The sequence below is a fragment of the Mus caroli genome, unplaced genomic scaffold, assembly GCF_978045245.1.
Source record: "Mus caroli unplaced genomic scaffold, Mus_caroli_1 scaffold_19, whole genome shotgun sequence".
NCBI lineage: Eukaryota > Metazoa > Chordata > Mammalia > Rodentia > Muridae > Mus > Mus caroli.
In genome coordinates this window covers 21519422-21541273 of record NW_028227274.1, presented here as the reverse complement: position 1 = coordinate 21541273, position 21852 = coordinate 21519422, and the positions used below count along the sequence as shown (strand labels likewise).

Here is a 21852-nt window from a genome sequence, read left to right as displayed (position 1 = left end):
GGGTAGTCTGAGTGCTGGAAAGCTCAGCCGTTTAGAGCAGACTGCTTTTCCTGAGAACTTACGTTGGATTTGCAGCACCCCATATTTCAATACTATGGTATACTAAAAACCCACTAAAGCAAACACTGTAAATTAAAGCAAAGTAAAGGGAATAAAATCCCAACAGAATGCTCAAATGCTTCTCTGACCCTTATATTACATTCCTAACCTGAGAGTTGCCAACTCTAATTTAGGCAAGGAGTAAAGAGAAAGGGCTGACTTCTCCTTGCTCCCTAGTACATTTGCAAAAATACAGGGCAGTTTCCTTAAAGACCAGTTTCGTTTCCATCTCATGAAACTATATTACAAAGTTGAGAAGTAGGAAAGTGACAGATAAGGAGCACGCCATAAAGAATCTTCTGGCTGCCATGTCAGCAGCTGACCACGGAGTTGGTCATTTTACTGCGTCCAGGAAAGGCTTCTCTGAAGCAGTGTATGAGGAGATGGAGGCAGGAAGGAGCCAGGCACAGGAAGTTTCTGTGAAGGCCTTTGAGATAGATGATAACCCAGCTCTCAGCTCAAATATCCACTCCTGCTGCCCAAATACCTCATATTTTCTTTTCTCTTCAATTGTTTATCCAATATATTCACCTGAGCCAATATATTCACCTGAGCCTACAACGCTGAAAGACAAGGTCTAATGTGCAATATACTACCTACAAATTAGTACAACCAATAAAACAAAACCGAGTATCATCTAGCAGTTTCAATTTATTTCTATATCAATAGTAACAACTAGTTTCACCTAAGTTTAAAGTTATTTAGCAGAAGAAAAAACTAATTGCTGCTAAAATTAACTTAATTCAGAAAATAGGACACCCTGTATTAACAGGGGCAAATATACAACAGGTGTTCAACAGCATATGTGCTAGCAGGCTACTCTTCCACATCCACAGATACCATACTCAGCTGTCAAATCAGAGTCCATCACTACTGCTACAAAGGCCTATTGCTTGTCTTCACTCTGTGAATCTGAGTGAACTAAACAGACAGCTCTCAAATAAGTACACAGAGCCCAATAAATTCTGAACTCTCAGAACTTACAAGGAAATAAGAAACAAACCAGCACATTCATCAGTGAGACAGACAGTAACTATGGGAAATTTTGTCTGTTTATTTACATCTTAAATACTGCTCATCAAAGTCTTTCTTTACTACTGACCTCTATGACAAAAAGCAAACAACATCAAAAACTTGTTGAGGCGTCTCAGTATAAATGTCTCTGGAATGACTTATCTCACCTATCTGTCATTATTTTTACACACACTGTGGGAAACTAATAGTAAGCACAGAGACCCCCAGCAACCTGGCTGGCAATTCTGGGTTCAACTAAGAGATACCACCTCACCAGAGATGTCAGAGTCCATATTCTCAAGAACACAATGCGCTCACATGCAAACAGTCACACCCAAGAGCAAGCACACCACACATACGCAAATAATTATCCTCTTAGCATCTACAGACTTAAAGGTGGCAAACACTCAAAAATGTATTTTAATGTTTAATGTTAATTACATTAAAAATAATGTAATAATTATTAACATCTAATTGTATATAATACTACACATCCTCTCCTATAAAGGGAGGTTTCTGTACTAAATGAATTCTATAATCTTTCAGGACAGACTTTATGGACTCATAAAATATAGACTCACACAGGGCTCCACTTTAGAAGGAGTTTTGCTTTTGGTTTAACAATTTGTTGTTATTGTCTTGAAGCTTTTTATGTCTGTGTGTCTTAAAGCATTTTTTTTTAAAGGGACTCATTTTTCATGTCATTCTGAACTCACAAATTATACAGCCAGTCCTATTTATTGGCATTCAAATACTACGATTACAAAACTGTATACCTACAAGGTTCCAGGCACAATGGCAATTAAAAAAAAAAACGAAATTAAAGTGATCTGATTTCCATTCGTTTCAGAATAATGGCTTTCAAGAATACAATTACATTCTTTCCCTTCATAGATCCACAAATTACTTTCCCTCTCACACTAACCAACTGACTAGACCAATCCTTTCTTGGGGCAACTTTCAGACTGTCAATCTGTGCAAAAATATACCTTCCCTCCCTCTCACCCCAAAAGATTTGTGATTAAATTATAAATATTTAAAAGTCAAGAAAAACAAAACAAAACATGACTTCTGAGCCACGGTGGCACAAGTCTGTAATCGTTGAACTTGGAGGTGGGGACAGGAAGACCTCAAGTTCAAGGTCAGTCTATACTACAAAGCAAGACCCTTACACATTTTTTTTTTCCTTCTGGCTTCTCTAGCAAAACAAACTCTCTAGTATTCTGAGTATGTACACTCCAGCCCAGTCTTTGTGCTCACAGACACTGAACCCTGAACACTGCTGGCCATGACGCTGCTGCTTACTCCACTTCCACAGCACGCATGCCCTGTCCTGCTCTACAGCCTTGACACATACTACTCCTCTTACTGACAATCCTCTTCCTACTTACTACTCTTTACATTACAAAGTTTTGACTTCTGGATCTCCACTGAGATGCCATTTCTCTATTACTTAGTTGTTTCTAATTTTGTATGCTTCATTGGATTATATGACCAACAAAGACAGAAAACATGTTTCATTCACTCTGTATTCATAGCACTTGACCCACAGAAGAAAATAAAAATGTATTCAATCTTTTCATTCTCGTGGGCCCCAACTGGATTTATGCATTACCCTCTCAACCTCTCCCTATTTTTATCTCAAGGCTAAAAATTCTAACTTAAAACTCCAGACTTGGCCTCTGCTAATAAGGTTCAATCCTTCCCATGACAGCTGCAATTGGGTCCATTGGAGCCCTCCTCTGGCACTCGCAATTGGATATGTCTCATGCTACTCCCTGAGTGATGAGGTGGTAAGTCAGTTACACTGTTTACCTGGCACTTTCTGGGTTTGATTCTCATCACTGAAGGAAAGAAGAACATCTGAACACACTAATTGCTCTAGTTGTAACGCTCTTATTTTGTTCCCATGTTGATGATATTATCCCTTCAGAGGTCAGGTGATAAAATGTTCTTCGACCCACCAATAATGTCTGATTCCTTCTCTAAAAATGCTCCTGAATGTTCCTGCACATAGCACCTCACTTCTTACATATAGTCTTTTGAAATAATGATTACATATTTATCTCTATGCATTTTCAAAATGAATTCTAACCATATCATTCAATGTCTTCATCAACTCTCTTCAGTGGTTCCTTCATATACCCATACTCTTCTACTTGGTATTTTAAAGGCCCTCTCAAACCCAATGTAGCAGCACACACCTGTCAGCCCATCACTTAGGAGGTGGAGACCAGGAGTGCAAGGTCATACAAGTTAATACCAAGATTGGCCAGCCTGGGCTTCATGAGTCCCTGTCTCAAAGCTCTTCCCAGCCCTCCCTTCAAGTCCCTCTCAATCTTGCCTAAACTACCTTAGCAAAGCAATCTAGTTTGATAGTCAAATCTATAAACTCTGGAGCAAGACTCACATGTTAAAAGATGAAAAGGGGATGGAGATCTGGCTTAGTGATAAAGAGAACTGGCTACTCTAGAGGTCAAGAGTTCAATTACCAGCACCCACATGGTGGCTCATGGTAACTCCAGTTCCAGGGGCTCCAACAACCTCTTCCAGTCTTAGCAGTGATGTGCAGTGATATACAGATATATGTGCAAACAAAACACCCAAACACAAAGCTTTAAAAAAAAAAAAAAAGGACAAAAGGATGAGACCACGGTTCTACCATTTAACCTATCCACATCCTTTAATCTTATAAAGACCAGACAGACAAGTTAATGTAAGTCGATCACTTAGAACATGCATGGCCCATACTATCTACAGTGGTTTCCTGCCACATTTTCAATTATCAATAACCTGAATTCCATCCAATCTGTTAAAACTAATTGACTGTTGCACTGATTCTTTTTCAGCCTGCCCCTTCTGAGGTCCGTTCAACCAGTGTGAAAACCAGCTGACAAGCTGCCAGTTCTGCAACCCTTTGCACTCTCAGTCGGAAGCTTTTCTTCCCAGCGGTGTTTATGTGGGTTCGAGTCCCACGAGCTCATGCGCTGAAATGTCCCAAAGTGTATTTCTCAAAGAACTCCTAGCTCTGATCAAAGACACTCCCTCTACAACTGGTGGACTCTTCCCTTTCTCACTCCTAAATTGCAGATTAAAGAACATCTTGCCACTACCTCCATCCCCAGTGGCAACGCAGTTTTAGTGTCTTATGCTTCTGAGGACAAATGACTACTCTCCCTACAACTGCCTAGTTTCAAACTGTATTCTTTTTGCCTGAAAACATTTAAAATAATTAAAATTAGTCCTCCTCCTCTAAGAGGAACAGATTATAGATTATAGACTTTAATCTCCCAAGTAGTCAGGCCTCACTATTATGAGCACTGCCTTTCTACCTTCTTAGGGAATCTGCTACAAACAGGAATAGGTTATACTAGTAACCACTGCCTATGCACGAATTCCTAGGAATGGTAAAACAAGAGCTTTTTATTATTTCCAAAAACGCCCTAGGTGTAGTGGCATAAATCTTTAATCTGGCAGAGGCAGAGGCAGAGGCAGGCAGATCTCAGAGTTCAAGGCCAGCCTGGTCTACATAGTGAGTTCTAAGACAGCTAGAGCAACATAGTGAGATACTCTTGAAAACACAAAATTCCCTGTCTTGAAAAAAATAAACAAAATTCCCCTGAAATGTTTACTATTTAACCTGGACAATAAATTATCAAGTGGGGCTGGAGAGATGGCTTAGTGGTTAAGAGCACCGACTGCTCTTCCAAAGGTCGTGAGTTCAAATCCCTAGCAACCACATGATGGCTCACAACCATCCGTAATGAGATCTAATGTCCTCTTCTGGGGTGTCTAAAGACACCTACAGTGTACTTACATATAATAAATAAATAAATAAATCTTTACATTATCAAGTGTGTGTGTGTGTGTGTGTGTGTGTGTATGTGTGTGTGTGTGTAATTCCAAAATAGTAAAACATATAATTCCAAAAACAATCTAGTAACTCAAGTGTGAATACATCTCCACCAATCAGTGCAAACCATTCCTTTTTATAAATGAAGTGGGGGGAAGGGGGAGAAATGGTAACTTCTAGAAACACAAAAACCTAGAAAGACCTGGGCCATCTACCCTAAAGGACAGTCTTTAAATCATTTCTTAGATCCCCAGAAAGGTTTTTTTCCCAGTGTCTGATAGTGTTTGGACTCCAGGACAGACTTAAGGGAAGAAGGTCTGTTTCAGATGTCATTTCAGAAGGTTTCCACCTAGCACCATGGAGTGGGTCAGCTAGCTGATGATAGAGGTAGCATGTGGCGGAGGCTCTTCCAGCACAGCAGGCTTCCCAGAAGCACAAAGATATAATTTCCAAAGGCCCTCCTCTACTGATCTGCTTCCACCAGCTTTAAGAGAAAGCTTTCTCTACAGCCTTCAAAACTGCACATACAGAGAGCCCAGCACTCAAGCATAAGCCTGTGGAGGACACTTCAGACTCTAGCCATGACTGTGCCTAGAGACCTTTACAGACCCCAGAACAGTCGTGTCCTCAAGGGAGCAAAAATAACAATGATTATAAAATATTCTTATAAAGACATAATCATCGCATTTTAAAGTTATTGTATTTGGTTTTTTTTGTTTGTTTGAGGAAGGGTATGTGCCATGGTATATGTATACAGGTCAGATGACAAATTGTGGTAGTCAGTTCTCTCCTTGCACCACGGGGGTCTTCTCAGGGATCAACCTCAGATCATCAAGACTGCAGACAAGTGCCTTAACCCTTTAAGCCTTCTCCCTAAGCCAACTGTTTTGTAATCTCTAAGAACTTATGGGAATTCCAAAAACCAAAGAAAAAACAGATCACTTTAAAGCAGAACTGTCCTCTCAACATTCATTATTATCGTTCTATCTTAAAATATTAAAAATTTTATAGGCACAAAAATATAAGAAAAACATCAGAAGAAAAGTTAAACTGAATGGTTAATCACTGATTTAATGTTTTAAAAAGAAGGGGCTGGTGAGACTGCTCTTCCAAAGGTCATGAGTTCAGGTCCCAGCAACCACATGGTGGCTCACAACCATGCATAACGAGATCTGATGCCCTTTTCTGGAGTGTCTGAAGACACTACAGTGTACTTACATATAATAAATAAATAAATCTTTAAAAAAAAAAAAAAAAAGTGGGCCAGTAAGAGAGACAGCTCAGTAGGTATAGGCACCTCCCTCCAAACCTGATGAACTGAGTTCAATGTGATGTCTCTATGTGGTAGAAGGAGAACCAGCTCCTGAAAGGTGTCCTCTGACTTCCACATGTGCACTGTATGTATGTATGTAAACACACATACACAAAACAAACATTTAAAATTTTCTAATTAAATTTTGTTTTCAAAAGAAGTATCTAAACATCAGGCAATAGTCCCTAGACAACAACCTGGTATCTAGTCCATTAGGAGACTCAAGAGTAAACAATCAAAAACAGATACAAAAACCAAACAATGCTTAAGATAAGAATTATATATGGCAGCTCTCTTTTACTTGCAATTCATATTTTACATGTACTAAAAAAAAATTACTCTATGGGAAGTGGAAATGTCAAATGCTGGCTCTTGAGGGATATTTGCTTCTGACAGTGGAGTCGATATATAAAGTGGGGACATTACACAGACACCTGAGAAGACTAGGTTTTGTTGTGATTTGCTCATCTGGCAGTGCTTAGGAAAGGAGGAGGCAGACAAGCCATCAACTTCAGTAAGAGAGCAGCAGCAACACAACTGAGATTTCTGTGATTCGTTTTTGCTTCATGTACCCCAGATCTGAAGTAGATGACACCAAAAACTAGAAATGCAAACAGGCATAAATATGTGGGTAAAGCCCCAACAGAAATTTGCTTGCTTGGGTTATCCAGAAGACTAGAAAGAGACATCGCAGCAACACAGTGATTTTATGTAGAAATTGCATGAAACACCTCTAAGCAACTGAGGTGAGAAGGCTACATATTCACAAGCTGTAACAAGACCGTGCGTCCTCCACACCAGGGCAGCATTCAAGAAGTCAACGTAGGCAGCTGTGAAAAAAACATCCTGACAAAAACAACTTAAGAGAGAAAGGGTTTACTTTGCCCTGTAGTTCCAGAGGGATACCCTCTAGTATGGTGGGGAACACATGGCAACAGGCTGGGAAGGCATGGTGGCAAGAAGCAGATAGGCTGGATGGTTACTGTACCCAACTCAAGATGCAAAATATGAACAGGAAGTAGAGCTAAGCTATAAAGTCTCAACTCTCCCAGTGACCCACTTCATCCACTGAGACTCTACCTCCTACAAATTCCAATACTTTCCAAGTATCACTTTCCAAAGTCAAGGTCTAGCTCCTGACCAGAAGCTCAAACATATGAACCTATGGAGTACATTTCACATTCTAACTACAACAGGAGCCAAAGCTTTCATCCACATCAGCTTGTAACAAGGCACCATGCCTTCTATACCACCTCACCCACCCAAGTCCAGAATAAGCTCTCCTGGGTCAAGAGAGGTCTAATGATGTACTACTCCCTTCATGTCCACTGCTAAAGTGATGCCCCTCCGAACTCCAGTGAAAACACAAAGTGTTGGAAACCAGGCCGAGGCTGACATGAACTGGGTTACACCTGGGAGGCAAACTGGGGCTGAAAAGTGAGGGGAACTAGGTGAACGAGAGAGAAATGGAGCCAAGACAATGTTCAGATCAAGACTCAAATGTTTAATGCCAAATGTGCTTATAAAGGAGGGGGAGGCCCATTCTCACCAACTCATCCTTGGAGCCCAGCTGCAGGTGACCACGGGCAGGATAGGTTCCACCCTAGGTAATCTCAGTGGCAGCAAAGTCAAGGTCTGGCTCAGCCTGCTTCAGGCTGAGGGGAGGTTACGAGAAAGCTTAAAAAAAAAAAAAAAAAACAAGAAGAAGAAGAAAAAAAAAAACAAAAAAAACCCTAATATATTAGAGAAACATGGAAATATCCAGGTTTTAATCACACACACACACACCCGCCCCCCCCCAAAAATGGAGATTTCAACTGAAATAGCACCAGTAGATGTTAAAATTATCGATTTTACAATAGCCTTGACAAAAACACTTCAACAATTACAAGAACTCTAAACAAATTTAAAATAAAAAAGCCTAAGTAAGTAGCAGATAAAGACCCAAAAGGAAATTAAAAAGCTAAAATTTTAAAAGCTTGGTGGGCAGATTCAACAGCAAAATAAAAGGACAGAGGAAGTACACAAAAAGCCTTAGTAGCAAAAAGTATCCAACCAGAACAGAAAGACCAAGGACAACGATTAAACTGTAACAAAAGAGCTATTGCTCAAGTTGTCTGTCTTACAAGTAAGGGGAACAGAAAAACATAAAGTTAAAAAAGTACTCAAAAATTAATGGTGAAAACTTCCTAAATTTGGCACAAGATATAAACCTAAAGATTCAGAACGCTGAGTGAACAGGATAAACCCAAAGAAATCCATACCAAAAGTACCACAAGCTTCAGACTGTAAAAGCCAAAGAAACAGTTCTAAAAACAATGAGAAAAGAGGCCATAACTAAAAAGGAAAGGTGACTTTAATGAGAGGAAATTTCTTACCTGAAACCACAAGAACCAAAAGGAAACAAGTGTTTTTCAAAGACTAGAAGAAAAAAATTACTAGTATAAAAAAACCTCTACCTATAGGAGGTGAAAGGGAATTGATATACTCATACAAAGAAAGAGAAAAAGAAAAAGAATTTTTCGCAGACCTGCGTTAAAACAATGACAAAAACTCTTAGCCAAGCACGAGGCAGGAGGATGGTCAAGATCAGCTTGGTCTTCATAGTGAGTCCTAGGCCACCCTGAGCTACGGAGTCAGACTCAGTCTCCTTGCTCCCATCCTATCCTACCCTGTCCCCAGTTTTGTTTTTGTTTTTGTTTTGTTCTTTTAAAAAAAAAGAAAAGAAAAGAAAGGAAAGAATTAGACCCCAAAACAGTATAGATCAAGGTGAGAAAAAAGTTTAAATGTTCAAATAATCCATAAATCTGAAAAAGAAAAATTAAGAAGCAAAAGTCAAGTGCTAAGTGTATGCCCTAATATAGCAATAATTATATTATATATAAGTGGCCTAAATACATCAATGAAAATGGAACCTGGCTGAATAAATTTTAAAACATGATAAACTATATGGTATTTATAGGAAACCTAATTGAAATATTTAATCAGAAAGATATATCCTATAAATAAAGTAAAGGAGTTACGATAATATGTAACAAACAATATGCAAAAAAAAAAAAAAGAAAGAAAAGCAGATCTATCAAGAAGTCACAACACCTAAATTTGTTTGTGTGTGTGCATGTGCATGTGTATTCAACAAACTTGATTCTACTCAAGGAACTGAGGTGTGTAACTCAGTGGCAGAATGCTTGCTTAGCATGTGTAAAACCTGGGTTCAACTTTCAAGAAAAAAAAAGAAGAGAGGGAGGAAATTATTCAACAATTCCTTCGATTAACAGGATCTAAGTAGGAACTAATCATACTTGACTCAACTATAGTAGAACCCATGGAATTTCAAAATAGTTTATACTCTGGATCACCAGATCATAAAACAAACTTCAACAAATATAAGAGAATTGAAATCACAGAATAAGTGCTCCAACAACAGTGGAATTAAACTAAAAATTCCAAACCAGGATTTAAAAAAAAAAAAAAAAAAAACCCTCTACTTAACAAAGTACACTTTAAAATAACTCATGAGTCAAAGTGAAAGTCTCTCAAAAGGAATACAAATATACACTGAATTGAAAGAACATAAGATACAACACTGGTGGTTTGACTAAAATGGATTCATATATTTGAATGCTTAGCCACCAAGGAGTGGCACTATTTTAAAGGATTAAAAGGATTAGGAGGTATGGCCTTGTTGGAGGAAGTGCATCACTGGGGGCAGGCTTTGAGGTTTCAAAAGCCCACGCCAAGTCTAAAGTCGAATTCTCTGCTTATAGATTAGGATGCAGTTCTCAGCTACTGATCCAGTGTCTGCCTATAGTCAGCTTCCATGCTGTCTGCCATGATGATAATGAACTAAACCTCTGAAAGTATAAAGCAAGCTCCCAATTAAATTATTTTTCTCAATAAAGTCCCCTTGGTCATGATATTTCTTCCCAGCAACAGAACAGTAATTAAGACCAACCTATTAAAAACAATAAGACAGGGGCTGGAGAGATGGCTCAGCAGTTAACAGCACTGACTGCTCTTCCAGAGGCCCTGAGTTCAATTCCCAGCAACCACCTTATAACCACCTGTAGTGAGATCCGATGCCTCTTCTGGTGTGTCTGAAAATAGCTACAGTGGATTCATAGACATAAAATAAATAAATGTTAAAAAACAAAAACAAACAAAGACAGACAAGTTGAGCATGGTGATACATGCCTATAATCCAAAGACTTAGGTGGAGGCAGAAGGATGAGAAATTTAAGGCTGTCTTTCATTACCAGAAACCAGACTGTCTCAAACCACCACCTACTCCCCTCCCCACCTCCACAGAAAAAAAGAACTACACATCAGTAAAACCCACGCCTACCAGTAGCTGGCCAACACAAAAAGAACTCAATGGGATTCTTGTAGACTTTTTGTCTCAGATTGCTTTGTTTGGGCATTTTTTTTACTCTCACTGGTCATTCGTTTATATATTATGTTTTCTAATTTTGTGGTTTTATGGTTTTGTGTATGTCTCTTACACTTTTTTCCTTCCTTTTATTTATTAATTTGTGTGTGTGTTGTTGTTTGGCTTTTGGTTTTTACCCGATTGTTTTAAAAGAGTGGACAGGTGGGAAGATCTGGGAGGAGAAACTTTTACCAGAATTTTTGTTTGTTTTTTTTCAAGACAGGGATTCTCTGTGTAAGCTCTAGTTGTCCTAGAACTCGCTTTGTAGAGCAGGCTGGCCTCAAACTCAAAGATCCACCTGCCTCTGCCTCCCAAGTGCTGGAATTAAAGGCATGTGTCAACACCATCCAGCTGAAAAGAAATTATTTTCAATAAAAATAAAGTTTAAAAAAATTACATACCATGACCAAGGAAGTTTATTCAGGGATGAAAGCTCATCAATATTATTTAAAAAAAACAAAAAACTATCAATCAATAGACTCCATCCCATGGAGGGCTGGAGAGATGGCTCAGTGGCTAAGAGCACTAACTAGTCTTCTAGAGGTCCTGAGTTCAATTCCCAGCAACTACATGGTGGCTCATAACCATCTGTAATGAGATCCAGTGCCCTCTTTTGGTGTGTCTGAAGATAGCGACATTGTACTCACATATGTTCAATAAATAAATAAATAAAGATTTTTTTAAAAGGCTCTGAAATATAGCGCCATGACTGGGCATAACTAGGATGTGTAAGAATTCCAAGAGTTTCCAAGAGGAAAGGAGAGGAAAAAAGAAAAAGAGAGATGAAAGTAAAAGTGGAAAAAGAAAAGGAAGGGAAGGCCATATATTAGCTGATTTATAAAACTGATGGCCAAATTAAGCATTCACTCATCAAAACTCTCAGAAACAGAACAGAAGAAAATTCCTCAGCTTGACAAAAACCAGAGAGGTAGCATCCACGCAAAAGAAGCAGCACTTGCAAAGATGTCTTTCCTCACCACTCACTCCAACACAGCAACAAAAACTTAAGTCAATTCAAGAAAGGGACATTTACCCATGCATCCTATCAGATCACCATGGACTAAGGCTGATCTTCAATAACAAAATAAATAATAGAAAGCCAACCTTCACGTGGAAACTGAACAACACTCTTCTCAATGATACCTTGGTCAAGGAAGGAATAAAGAAATAAATTAAGGACTTTTTAGAGTTCAATGAAAATGAAGCCACAACATACCCAAACTTATGGGACGCAATGAAAGCATTTCTAAGAGGAAAACTCATAGCTCTGAGTGCCTCCAAAAGGAAACTAGAGAGAGCACACATTAGCAACTTGACAACACACCTAAAAGCACTAGAACAAAAGGAAGCAAATTCACCCAAGAGGAGTGGACGGCAGGAAATAATCAAACTCAGGGGCGAAATCAACCAAGTGGAAACAAGAAGAACTATTCAAAGAATCAACCAATCAAGGAGCTGGTTCTTTGAGAAAATCAACAAGATAGATAAACCCTTAGCCAGACTCACTAGAGGGCACAGGGAAAGCATCCTAATTAACAAAATCAGAAATGAAAAAGGAGACATAACAACAGATCCTGAAGACATCCAAAACACCATCAGATCCTTCTACCAAAGGCTATACTCAACAAAACTGGAGAACCTGGATGAAATGGAGAAGTTCCTAGACAGATACCAGGTACCAAAGTTGAATCAAGATCAGGTTAATGATCTAAACAGCCCTATATCCCCCAAAGAAATAGAAGCAGTCATTAATAGTCTCCCAACTAAAAAAAGCCCAGGACCAGATGGGTTTAGTGCAGAGTTCTATCAGACCTTCAAAGAAGATCTAATCCCAGTTCTTCACAAACTATTCCACAAAATAGAAACAGAAGGTACTCTACCCAACTCATTCTATGAAGCCACAATTACTCTGATACCTAAACCACAAAAAGACCCAACAAAGATAGAGAACTTCAGACCAATATCCCTTATGAATATTGATGCAAAAATCCTCAATAAAGTTCTTGCTAACCAAATCCAAGAACACATCAAAACAATCATCCATCCTGACCAAGTAGGTTTCATCCCAGGGATGCAGGGATGGTTCAATATACGGAAATCCATCAACGTAATCCAGTATATAAACAAACTCAAAGACAAAAACCACATGGTCATCTCGTTAGATGCGGAAAAAGCATTTGACAAGATCCAACACCCATTCATGATAAAAGTCTTGGGAAGATCAGGAATTCAAGGCCCATATCTAAACATGATAAAAGCAATCTACAGCAAACCAGTAGCCAACATCAAAGTAAATGGTGAGAAGCTTGAAGCAATCCCTCTAAAATCAGGGACTAGACAAGGCTGTCCACTTTCTCCATACCTATTCAACATTGTACTTGAAGTCCTAGCCAGAGCAATTCGACAACAAAAGGAGATCAAAGGGATACAAATTGGAAAAGATGAAGTCAAAATATCACTTTTTGCAGATGATATGATAGTATATATAAGTGACCCTAAAAATTCCACAAGAGAACTCCTAAACCTGATAAACAGCTTCAGTGAAGTAGCTGGATATAAAATTAACTCAAACAAATCAATGGCCTTTCTCTACACAAAGAATAAACAGGCTGAGAAAGAAATTAGGGAAGCAACACCCTTCTCAATAGTCACAAATAATATAAAATATCTTGGCGTGACTCTAACTAAGGAAGTGAAAGATCTGTATAATAAAAACTTCAAGTCTCTGAAGAAAGAAATTATAGAAGATCTCAGAAGATGGAAAGATCTCCCATGCTCGTGGATTGGCAGGATCAACATTGTAAAAATGGCTATCTTGCCAAAAGCAATCTACAGATTCAATGCAATCCCCATCAAAATTCCAAATCAATTCTTCAACGAATTAGAAAGTGCAATCTGCAAATTCATCTGGAATAACAAAAAAACCTAGGATAGCAAAAACTCTTCTCAAGGATAAAAGAACCTCTGGTGGAATCACCATGCCGGACCTAAAGCTTTACTACAGAGCAATTGTGATAAAAACTGCATGGTACTGGTATAGTGACAGACAAATAGACCAATGGAATAGAATTGAAGACCCAGAAATGAACCCACACACCTACGGTCACTTGATCTTCGACAAGGGAGCTAAAAACATCCAGTGGAAGAAAGACAGCATTTTCAACAAATGGTGCTGGCACAACTGGTTGTTAACATGTAGAAGAATGCGAATCGATCCATTCCTATCTCCTTGTACTAAGGTCAAGTCTAAGTGGATCAAGGAACTTCACATAAAACCAGAGACACTGAAACTTATAGAGGAGAAAGTGGGGAAAAGCCTTGAAGATATGGGCACAGGGGAAAAATTCTTGAATAGAACAGCAATGGCTTGTGCTGTAAGATTGAGAATTGACAAGTGGGACCTCATGAAACTGCAAAGCTTCTGCAAGGCAAAAGACACCATCAATAAGACAAAAAAACCACCAACAGATTGGGAAAGGATCTTCACCTATCCTAAATCAGATAAGGGACTAATATCCAATATATATAAAGAACTCAAGAAGGTGGACTCCAGAAAGTCAAATAGCCCCATTAAAAAATTGGGCTCAGAACTGAACAAAGGATTCTCACCTGAGGAATACCGAATGGCAGAGAAGCACCTGAAAAAATGTTCAACATCCTTAATCATCAGGGAAATGCAAATCAAAACAACCCTGAGATTCCACCTCACACCAGTCAGAATGGCTAAGATCAAAAATTCAGGTGACAGCAGATGCTGGCGAGGATGTGGAGAAAGAGGAACACTCCTCCATTGTTGGTGGGATTGCAAGCTTGTACAACCACTCTGGAAATCAGTCTGGCGGTTCCTCAGAAAATTGGACATAGTACTACCGGAGGATCCAGCAATACCTCTCCTGGGCATATATCCAGAAGATGTCCCAACCGGTAAAAAGGACACATGCTCCACTATGTTCATAGCAGCCCTATTTATAATAGCCAGAAGCTGGAAAGAACCCAGATGTCCCTCAACAGAGGAATGGATACAGAAATTATGGTACATTTACACAATGGAGTACTACTCAGCTATTAAAAAGAATGAATTTATGAAATTCCTAGCCAAATGGATGGACCTGGAGGGCATCATCTTGAGTGAGGTAACACAATCACAAAAGAACTCACACAATATGTATTCACTGATAAGTGGATATTAGCCCAAAACTTAGGATACCCAAGATAAAAGATACAATTTGCTAAACGCATGAAACTCAAGAAGAATGAAGACCAAAGTGTGGACACTGTGCCCCTTCTTAGAATTGGGAACAAAACACCCAGGGAAGGAGTTACAGAGACAAAGTTCGTAGCTGTGATGAAAGGATGGACCATTTAGAGACTGCCGTATCCAGGGATCCATCCCATAATCAGCTTCTAAACACTGACACCATTGCATACACTAGCAAGATTTTGCTGAAAGGACCCAAATATAGCTGTCTCTTGTGAGATGATGCCGGGGCCTAGCAAACACAGGAGTGGATGCTCACAGTCAGCTATTGGATGTATCACAGGGCTCCCAATGGAGAAGCTAGAGAAAGTACCCAAGGAGCTAAAGGGATCTGCAACCCTATTGTTGGAACAACATGATGTACTAACCAGTACCCCGGAGCTCTTGTCTCTAGCTGCATATGTATTGAAAGATGGCCTAGTCGGCCATCACTGGAAAGAGAGGCCCATTGGACTTGCAAACTTTATATGCCCCAATATAGGGGAATGCCAGGGCCAAAAGAATGGGAATGGGTGGGTAGGGAAGTGGGGGGGCGCTATGGGGGACTTTTGGGATAGCATTGGAAATGTAATTGAGGAAAATATGTAATAAAAATATTAAAAATTTTAAAAAAAAAGGGACATTTAAAATTCCAGCACTTACCATTGCTAAAGTACACATATAGTTACATAAATCCAACAAAAATACCTAACAAAATCTAAGACATAGATGCAATAACAGTATTTGGCAAACCTCACAATGCTGATGAAACAGAGACCTCACTAAACAGACATACAGTGACTGCAGTAAGTGTAACAGTTTGTTCCAAACGGACTGCAGTCTATCAAAATCCATCAAAATTTCAGCAAGATGTTTTTGTAAATAAAAATTATTCTACAATTTATATGAAAAAGCAAAGAAATTTGAGAAACTATTATTTTGAAAATGAATATACTGGGGGGCCGGGGTCAGTTTTAGTAACCAAACTCTGTGTGGTAATGTGTGCAGACACACAAAATAATGGAACACTTCTTTAGAAATACACACACACACACACACACACACAAAAGCAATTCAATAGAAGAAAGGCAATATTTTCAACAAATAGTATTGAAGCAATTGAATATCCATAGGTAGTAAATAAGCTATGACCTAAGTCTCATGCTTTACCCAAAAAGTTAACTCAAAATGAATCACATATAAGGCATATCACTTTCCAGAAAGATACACACAGGAGGATCTTCAGGATCTAGATCTTTGCAGAGTTCTTGGGCTTAACACCAAAAATATGGTCCACAAAAGAGAGAAGCCAGATTTCAACAAAATTAAAAACTTTTGCTCCACTCACAAAAATCTGATATGGAATGAAAATACAACCTACAAATAAATCACACCTTCTGATAAGACTTAGTACTTAGAATATGTAAAACACTCTCAAAACACAGTTGTTAAAAAATACAATCCAGTTTGAAAATAAGCAAAAATCATTTCCCAGTGGTATAGTTCTTACCTATCACAAGTGAGGTGCTGGGTTTTATCCCAATGACCATCTAAAAACAAACAAACAAAATGCCCAACACCATTAGCCATTAGGAAGAAGCACATTAAAACAACAGTGAGCTACTGCATACCTATCAGGATGGGTAGTGCAAACACAATGATAACATATGATATGTGGAGGTCCAGGCCAGGCAGAGCTAAATAGCACCCCACACACACACACACACCAGCCTAATCTACCTAAGACCTTGTTTCAGAAAAACAAAAGAGAACAGAACACAAGAACCTGAACGTGAACGTTTACTAGCTTTCATTTGTAATTTCAAAACCTGGAAGTCACCAGGTGCTCAAAACTTTTAAATGATTAAAAGAATCGGGCTGGAGAGATGGCTCAGTGGGTAAGAGCATCCGACTGCTCTTCCAAAGGTCCTGAGTTCAAATCCCAGCAACCACATGGTGGCTCACAACCACCCGTAATGAGATCTGATGCCCTCTTCTGGAGTGTCTGAAGACAGCTACAGTGTACTTACATATAATAAATAAATAAATCTTTAAAAAAAAAAGAATCATAAAAAGACACCACATTTGGTACACTTTTCTACAGTTCCAAATGTGAACACTTCAGATCTCACTGTTAGTTCCTTATCAATCCTCAACACTGGACTAGGAATTCATTCATCCTATGAAATGCTATTCAATAACAAAATGAAACTACTATTGATACAGTCAACAGCTTAGGTGAATATTATGCTTAGTGCAAACAGCCAACTCACAGGTAGGTACTTACTATAGCAAGCAATTCCATTTATAACATTTTCTTGAGATGACAAAATAATGGAAACAGAGAACAGATTAGGATTCCAGAGCTTAAGGAAGAGTGTGGGCAAGATAAAAGGATGATTTAAAAGCAATATAAAGGACTGAAGGTAACTCAGCTTTTAAGGGAGCTGCTGCCCTAGTAGGGAACCTGGTTTAGTTCCCCGCACTCACAAGAAGGCTCGTGCCATCTATTACTCCTGTTAGAGGGAATCTGATACCCTCTTCTGGTCTCTGCAAGCAATGAATACACATGCAGTAGCAAGCACATATAAAATAAAAATAAACCTTTTTTTAAAAAACAGCAACATAAGAAAATCTTTTGAGGTGGAAATTCTCTGAAATGTCTCTGTATCAGAGTGTACCGTGGTTTAACACCGTGCTATAGTTTACAAGATAATACCAATGGGAGTAATTGGATAAAGGATACAAGGGACCTTCCTGAATTGCTTCTTAGTTTACATGTGGACCTATAGTAATCACACACTAAAAGTTAAATTTAGCTAGATGGTGATGGAACATGCCTTTAAACCCAGCATTCAGGAAGATGAGGCAAGACTTCTGTGAGGTCAGACTTAGTTCTAAGACAGCCAGGGCTACAAAGAGAAAACTTATCTTGAAAAACAAAGGAATAACAAAACAAAACAAAAAAAAGTTTAATTGAAGGGGCTGGAGAGATGTCATTGCAATTAAAAGTGCTGGCTGCTCCTCCAGAGGCCCTATGTTTGTTTCTTAGCATCCACATGACATCTCATGACTATTTGTAACTCCAGGCCCAGGGAATCCATGCCTTCTGGTCTCTGTGGGCACTGGGCACCCAAGTAAAGACTTACATGAAGGCAAAACACCCAACACATAAAATAATAAACTAAAATGTAAAAGAAAGTTTAATTTAAAGGGGGGGGGCATGCTTTACTCAGCCTTTGACCAATCCTTCCTCCTGGACATAAAGTACACAGACACAAATATCAAATGCTATGCTACCCTCAAGCACCAAACACTTAAGTACAGATAGGCACAGCATAGATCAACACTGAAGGGCTTCATACAGGTCAGGCATGAGATCCAATACAAGCAGCAGCACTTTAAAGAGGGTAATCCTGGAAAGAAATCATATATAAAGCCAGAAATAAGCAGGATACCTTTAGAGACAGGTCCATGTACTTGTGAGATAACAAAGATAGGATAAGCCAGCCTAGAAGTAATTGGGGAGGATACCCAGAAGCCTTCCCTACTAACCTAGGGACCAAAAGCAATCATTCCCCTCCAGCTACTTATCCCTAGACCACCCAATCTCTCCACCATCCTCTCTCTACAGCACTCACTGTAAGCTACGGTCATTAAGTCTGGACTCATCTGTACTGTTTTATGCTACTCTGTTCTCTACTTTGGGGTCTATCATACATTAACCACCCAATAACATGAATGGAATAAATGAGCATGCAGTAAGTATCTACTCTTAGTCCTATTCTATACAGCTGCTGCATTCCTTTCTTCTATTTTACCCAAGTATGAGAAGTATATGTAGTACATAAATGAGTGTAAAAACAATGATATTATGTCTGTTGTTTTCCATAGAATGGAAGTCTACTCCAAAAATTAAATGATTCTACCTGGTCTGTGGAAGTTATCCATGAACAAACAACAGCAAAAACCTGGTACTGTGGTCTGTGGCACTAGTCCAGTGATTCTCAACCTGTGGGTTGCAACCCCTTTGGAATTGTTGAGTGATCCAAGGGTTCATTTAGTTCCAGGGGTTCTGACACCTTCTCATCTCCAAAGGCACTGTATGCACTAAGGGCACAGACATACATACAGACAAAACATCCACACACATAAATACAAACAAATCTTTAAACACACACACACACACACACAGTGCTAACAGGATTACAATTTAAATATATTAATAGGGCTTCCTGTTCCTCAAGTGCTAGGCAGACATTCTAGCTGTATGATCTCTGCACTTGGTGGGCTGAAACAATAGTATCATCACCAAGTTGGAGGTCAATGAGTTACACTGCAGAGGGGCTACATAGTGAGACCTTGTATCAAGCCAGTGCCCCACCCCATAATGAAGCCAGGCTTGTTGGCTCATGTTATAATCCCAGCCTTTGGAAGGGTGAGGTCTGAAGGTTTCTGTGAGCTGAGGCCAGCCTACGCCAGAGTGAGAAACGCTGCCTCAACACAAAAACAAAAACAGAGAGTAAGAAGGGAAGGTCAGTAAGTCATGCTAAGAAGCAAAACTCTACCAGGTAGCTAGGATTTCCAGAAGAAAAACTACAGATAGATTCGTTATGCTCATTCATTTGCTCAAAACACGTCTACTGAAAATCTACTACTTATCAAGGACTGTAAAGTCTATGCGAACACCTGACTAGGAAAGAAAGCTATGACAATCTCTGCTCTCATTAAGTTTAAGTTCTATCGAGGAAGTCAGACACTTAAGTCTTTGCACAAATAGAAGAACAGTTCCAAGGTTGTACAGTCTGCTGCTTAAAACAAATGGAGCTGGAGAGATGATTTGGTGGTGAGGAACACTGACAGCTCTTCCAGAGGACCCAAGTTCTAGTCCTAGCACCCACATGGCAGCTCACAACTATCTGTAACTCCAATCCAAGAGGTCTGAAGCCCTCTCCTGGCACCAACAGGACAGAGAGACAAATGTGCAGGCAAAATACCCATGCACATTTAAATAATAATAATAAAATAAAAATGTGTACTAAACAAGCAGAGGAACATTCTCTAAAGCCAGTTATCACTGACTTTTGAATAAAGGCTTCTCAGATTTCAAACCACACACAACCTGGAATCAAGTTTAAACACACGCTAGTTCAGTCGATGTGGATGGGTGGCTGAAATATTTCTTCAAAACTCCCCAGATCATGAAGATGTTTCTAGTTCATGAACTACATTTGAAAGAAATAACAAGGCTCTGGCGTACCACCGAAAGATCTTCAAGCTATTTTGTCAAACGCAAGCTCCCTAAAGGCAAGTACACTTTATCTCTTTTATTCACCATAGTACTCCCAAGACTTAACACTGAACACACAGCACTCAGTAAACATTTACCAGATAAATCAATGGTCAAGATGAACACTATTCAACTCTAACACGTTTGGCTCTTTAATGTTTGATATGTGGCTACTGAGTGAAGAGCTGAACTTTTTAAAATTTAATTTGAAATAAATCACATATGGTTAATGGCTACCACGATGGACAATGACAGGTCTAGACACAAATTTGGAGCAAAGAGCACTTAGACAACCAAAGTCTAGCTCTGAATCTCAACTCTGCAGCTTAGGTGTGACCTGAAAACTTTGTTAACTTCTTTGGGGCCTCATCGTCATCTATGAAAATTAGGACAAGCTCTCCTACTTTCTAGAGTTCTTGATACGATCAGAAAGACCCGTACTACTTACTATTAAACACAAAGTGGGGTGTAGGTGACATAATCTGTCCTCCAGAAACAATTCAAGAGCACAATGACTGTTCTGCCTTTTGCCCACAGGTACCAGAAATGCCAAGCGAGTCTGGTTCAGTGGCTCTGAAAGAAGGCCAAGGTCATAAATGTGGTGGGGGGCGTAAGGGGGTCCCCTCTGCAAGGCTAAGTACGAGGCAGTGACGGTGCAAGTCATCCCGACTCCTGGTCAGTCTCTCTGAGCATTGTGCTCTGGGCTCCTTCATTCATTCCCACCGCCTGCAGCCCGCTACTTCCCAGGTACAGGGCTCGGCCCCGGCCCGGGCGCCCTCCCCCGTCGCTCCAGACCAGCTAGGGTCAGCTCGGTACCGCGGCAGCAAGTCCCACCCGGCCGAAACCAGGAGCCATGTTTAGCTGTATGTACCTCTGTCAATAAAACAAACTTCCGTCTTCTGAAGAAAAACGGTTTCTAACTCAATGTCAAACTAGGACGCCAACTCGCAGCTCTGCGCGGCTGCCCGGCAGAGGGAGACGCCGCGCGCCGGGCGGCCCGGGAGTCCCCGCCGCCGGACCCCGCGCCCCGGCCGCGCGGCCACAAAGGGCCGAGAAGGCGGGCGCGCCCGGGCCTCCGTCTCGCCTCGCCCCGCTCCGCTCCGGCGTCACCGGCCGGCCGGCCTGCGGTGCACTCACCTCGGCCCGCGCGGCGGCAGGCGCTCCTCAGGCCGGCGCGGGCGGTGGCGGCGCGCTCCCGCGGGCCGCAGCGCGGGCGCTCCTCTCGGGCCGCCGTCCGCCGCGCCGCCTCCTCGGCCTCTGCCGGCGGCGCCCCCGCGGGCAGGCGGGCCCGGCACGAGCTCCGCCTCCGCCGCGCCCGCCTCCCCCCACCCCCAGCCTCCGTGCGGGGCCTCGCGAGCTCGGCGCGCTAGTTCCCGCCGCGCCTCATGCAGCCGCGGTCGGCGCTCGCCCGGCGTCCCCCAGTCAGCGAGGCGCGCACACCCGCGCGGAAGGCCGCCCGGGCGCAGTCCTCGCGGGACGAGCTCGGCCGCGGCGGCCGGTGCGGCTGCGCGGGGGAGGCCGGGGCCGCGCTCACCGGATGCCCGACCCCTCCCCCGCGGCGGGCGCCCCTCGGCGGCCGCCGGCTGCGCCCCTGGTCCTCCCGCCGCGCTTGGTTCCG

At 40.9% G+C, this 21852-nt stretch overlaps 1 protein-coding gene across 5 annotated transcripts in view; it reads right to left on the bottom strand.

Moving 5' to 3' along the window:
- Galnt1 (polypeptide N-acetylgalactosaminyltransferase 1) overlaps positions 1-21559 on the bottom strand; it is an 85226-nt gene extending 63667 nt beyond the window's left edge. The window contains exons 1-2 of one of the 5 annotated variants that reach the window (XM_029471855.2): positions 21372-21416; positions 16455-16494 (exon numbers count right to left, since the gene is read on the bottom strand). The gene's annotated coding sequence lies outside the window, so the exon portion shown is untranslated. Of the gene's footprint in view, positions 1-16454; positions 16495-20682; positions 20779-21105 lie in introns of those variants that run through there. The other 4 variants (XM_029471856.2, XM_085833648.1, XM_021150291.3 and 1 more) reach the window with 4 other exon arrangements.
- Between the last annotated feature and the right edge of the window lie 293 nt (positions 21560-21852).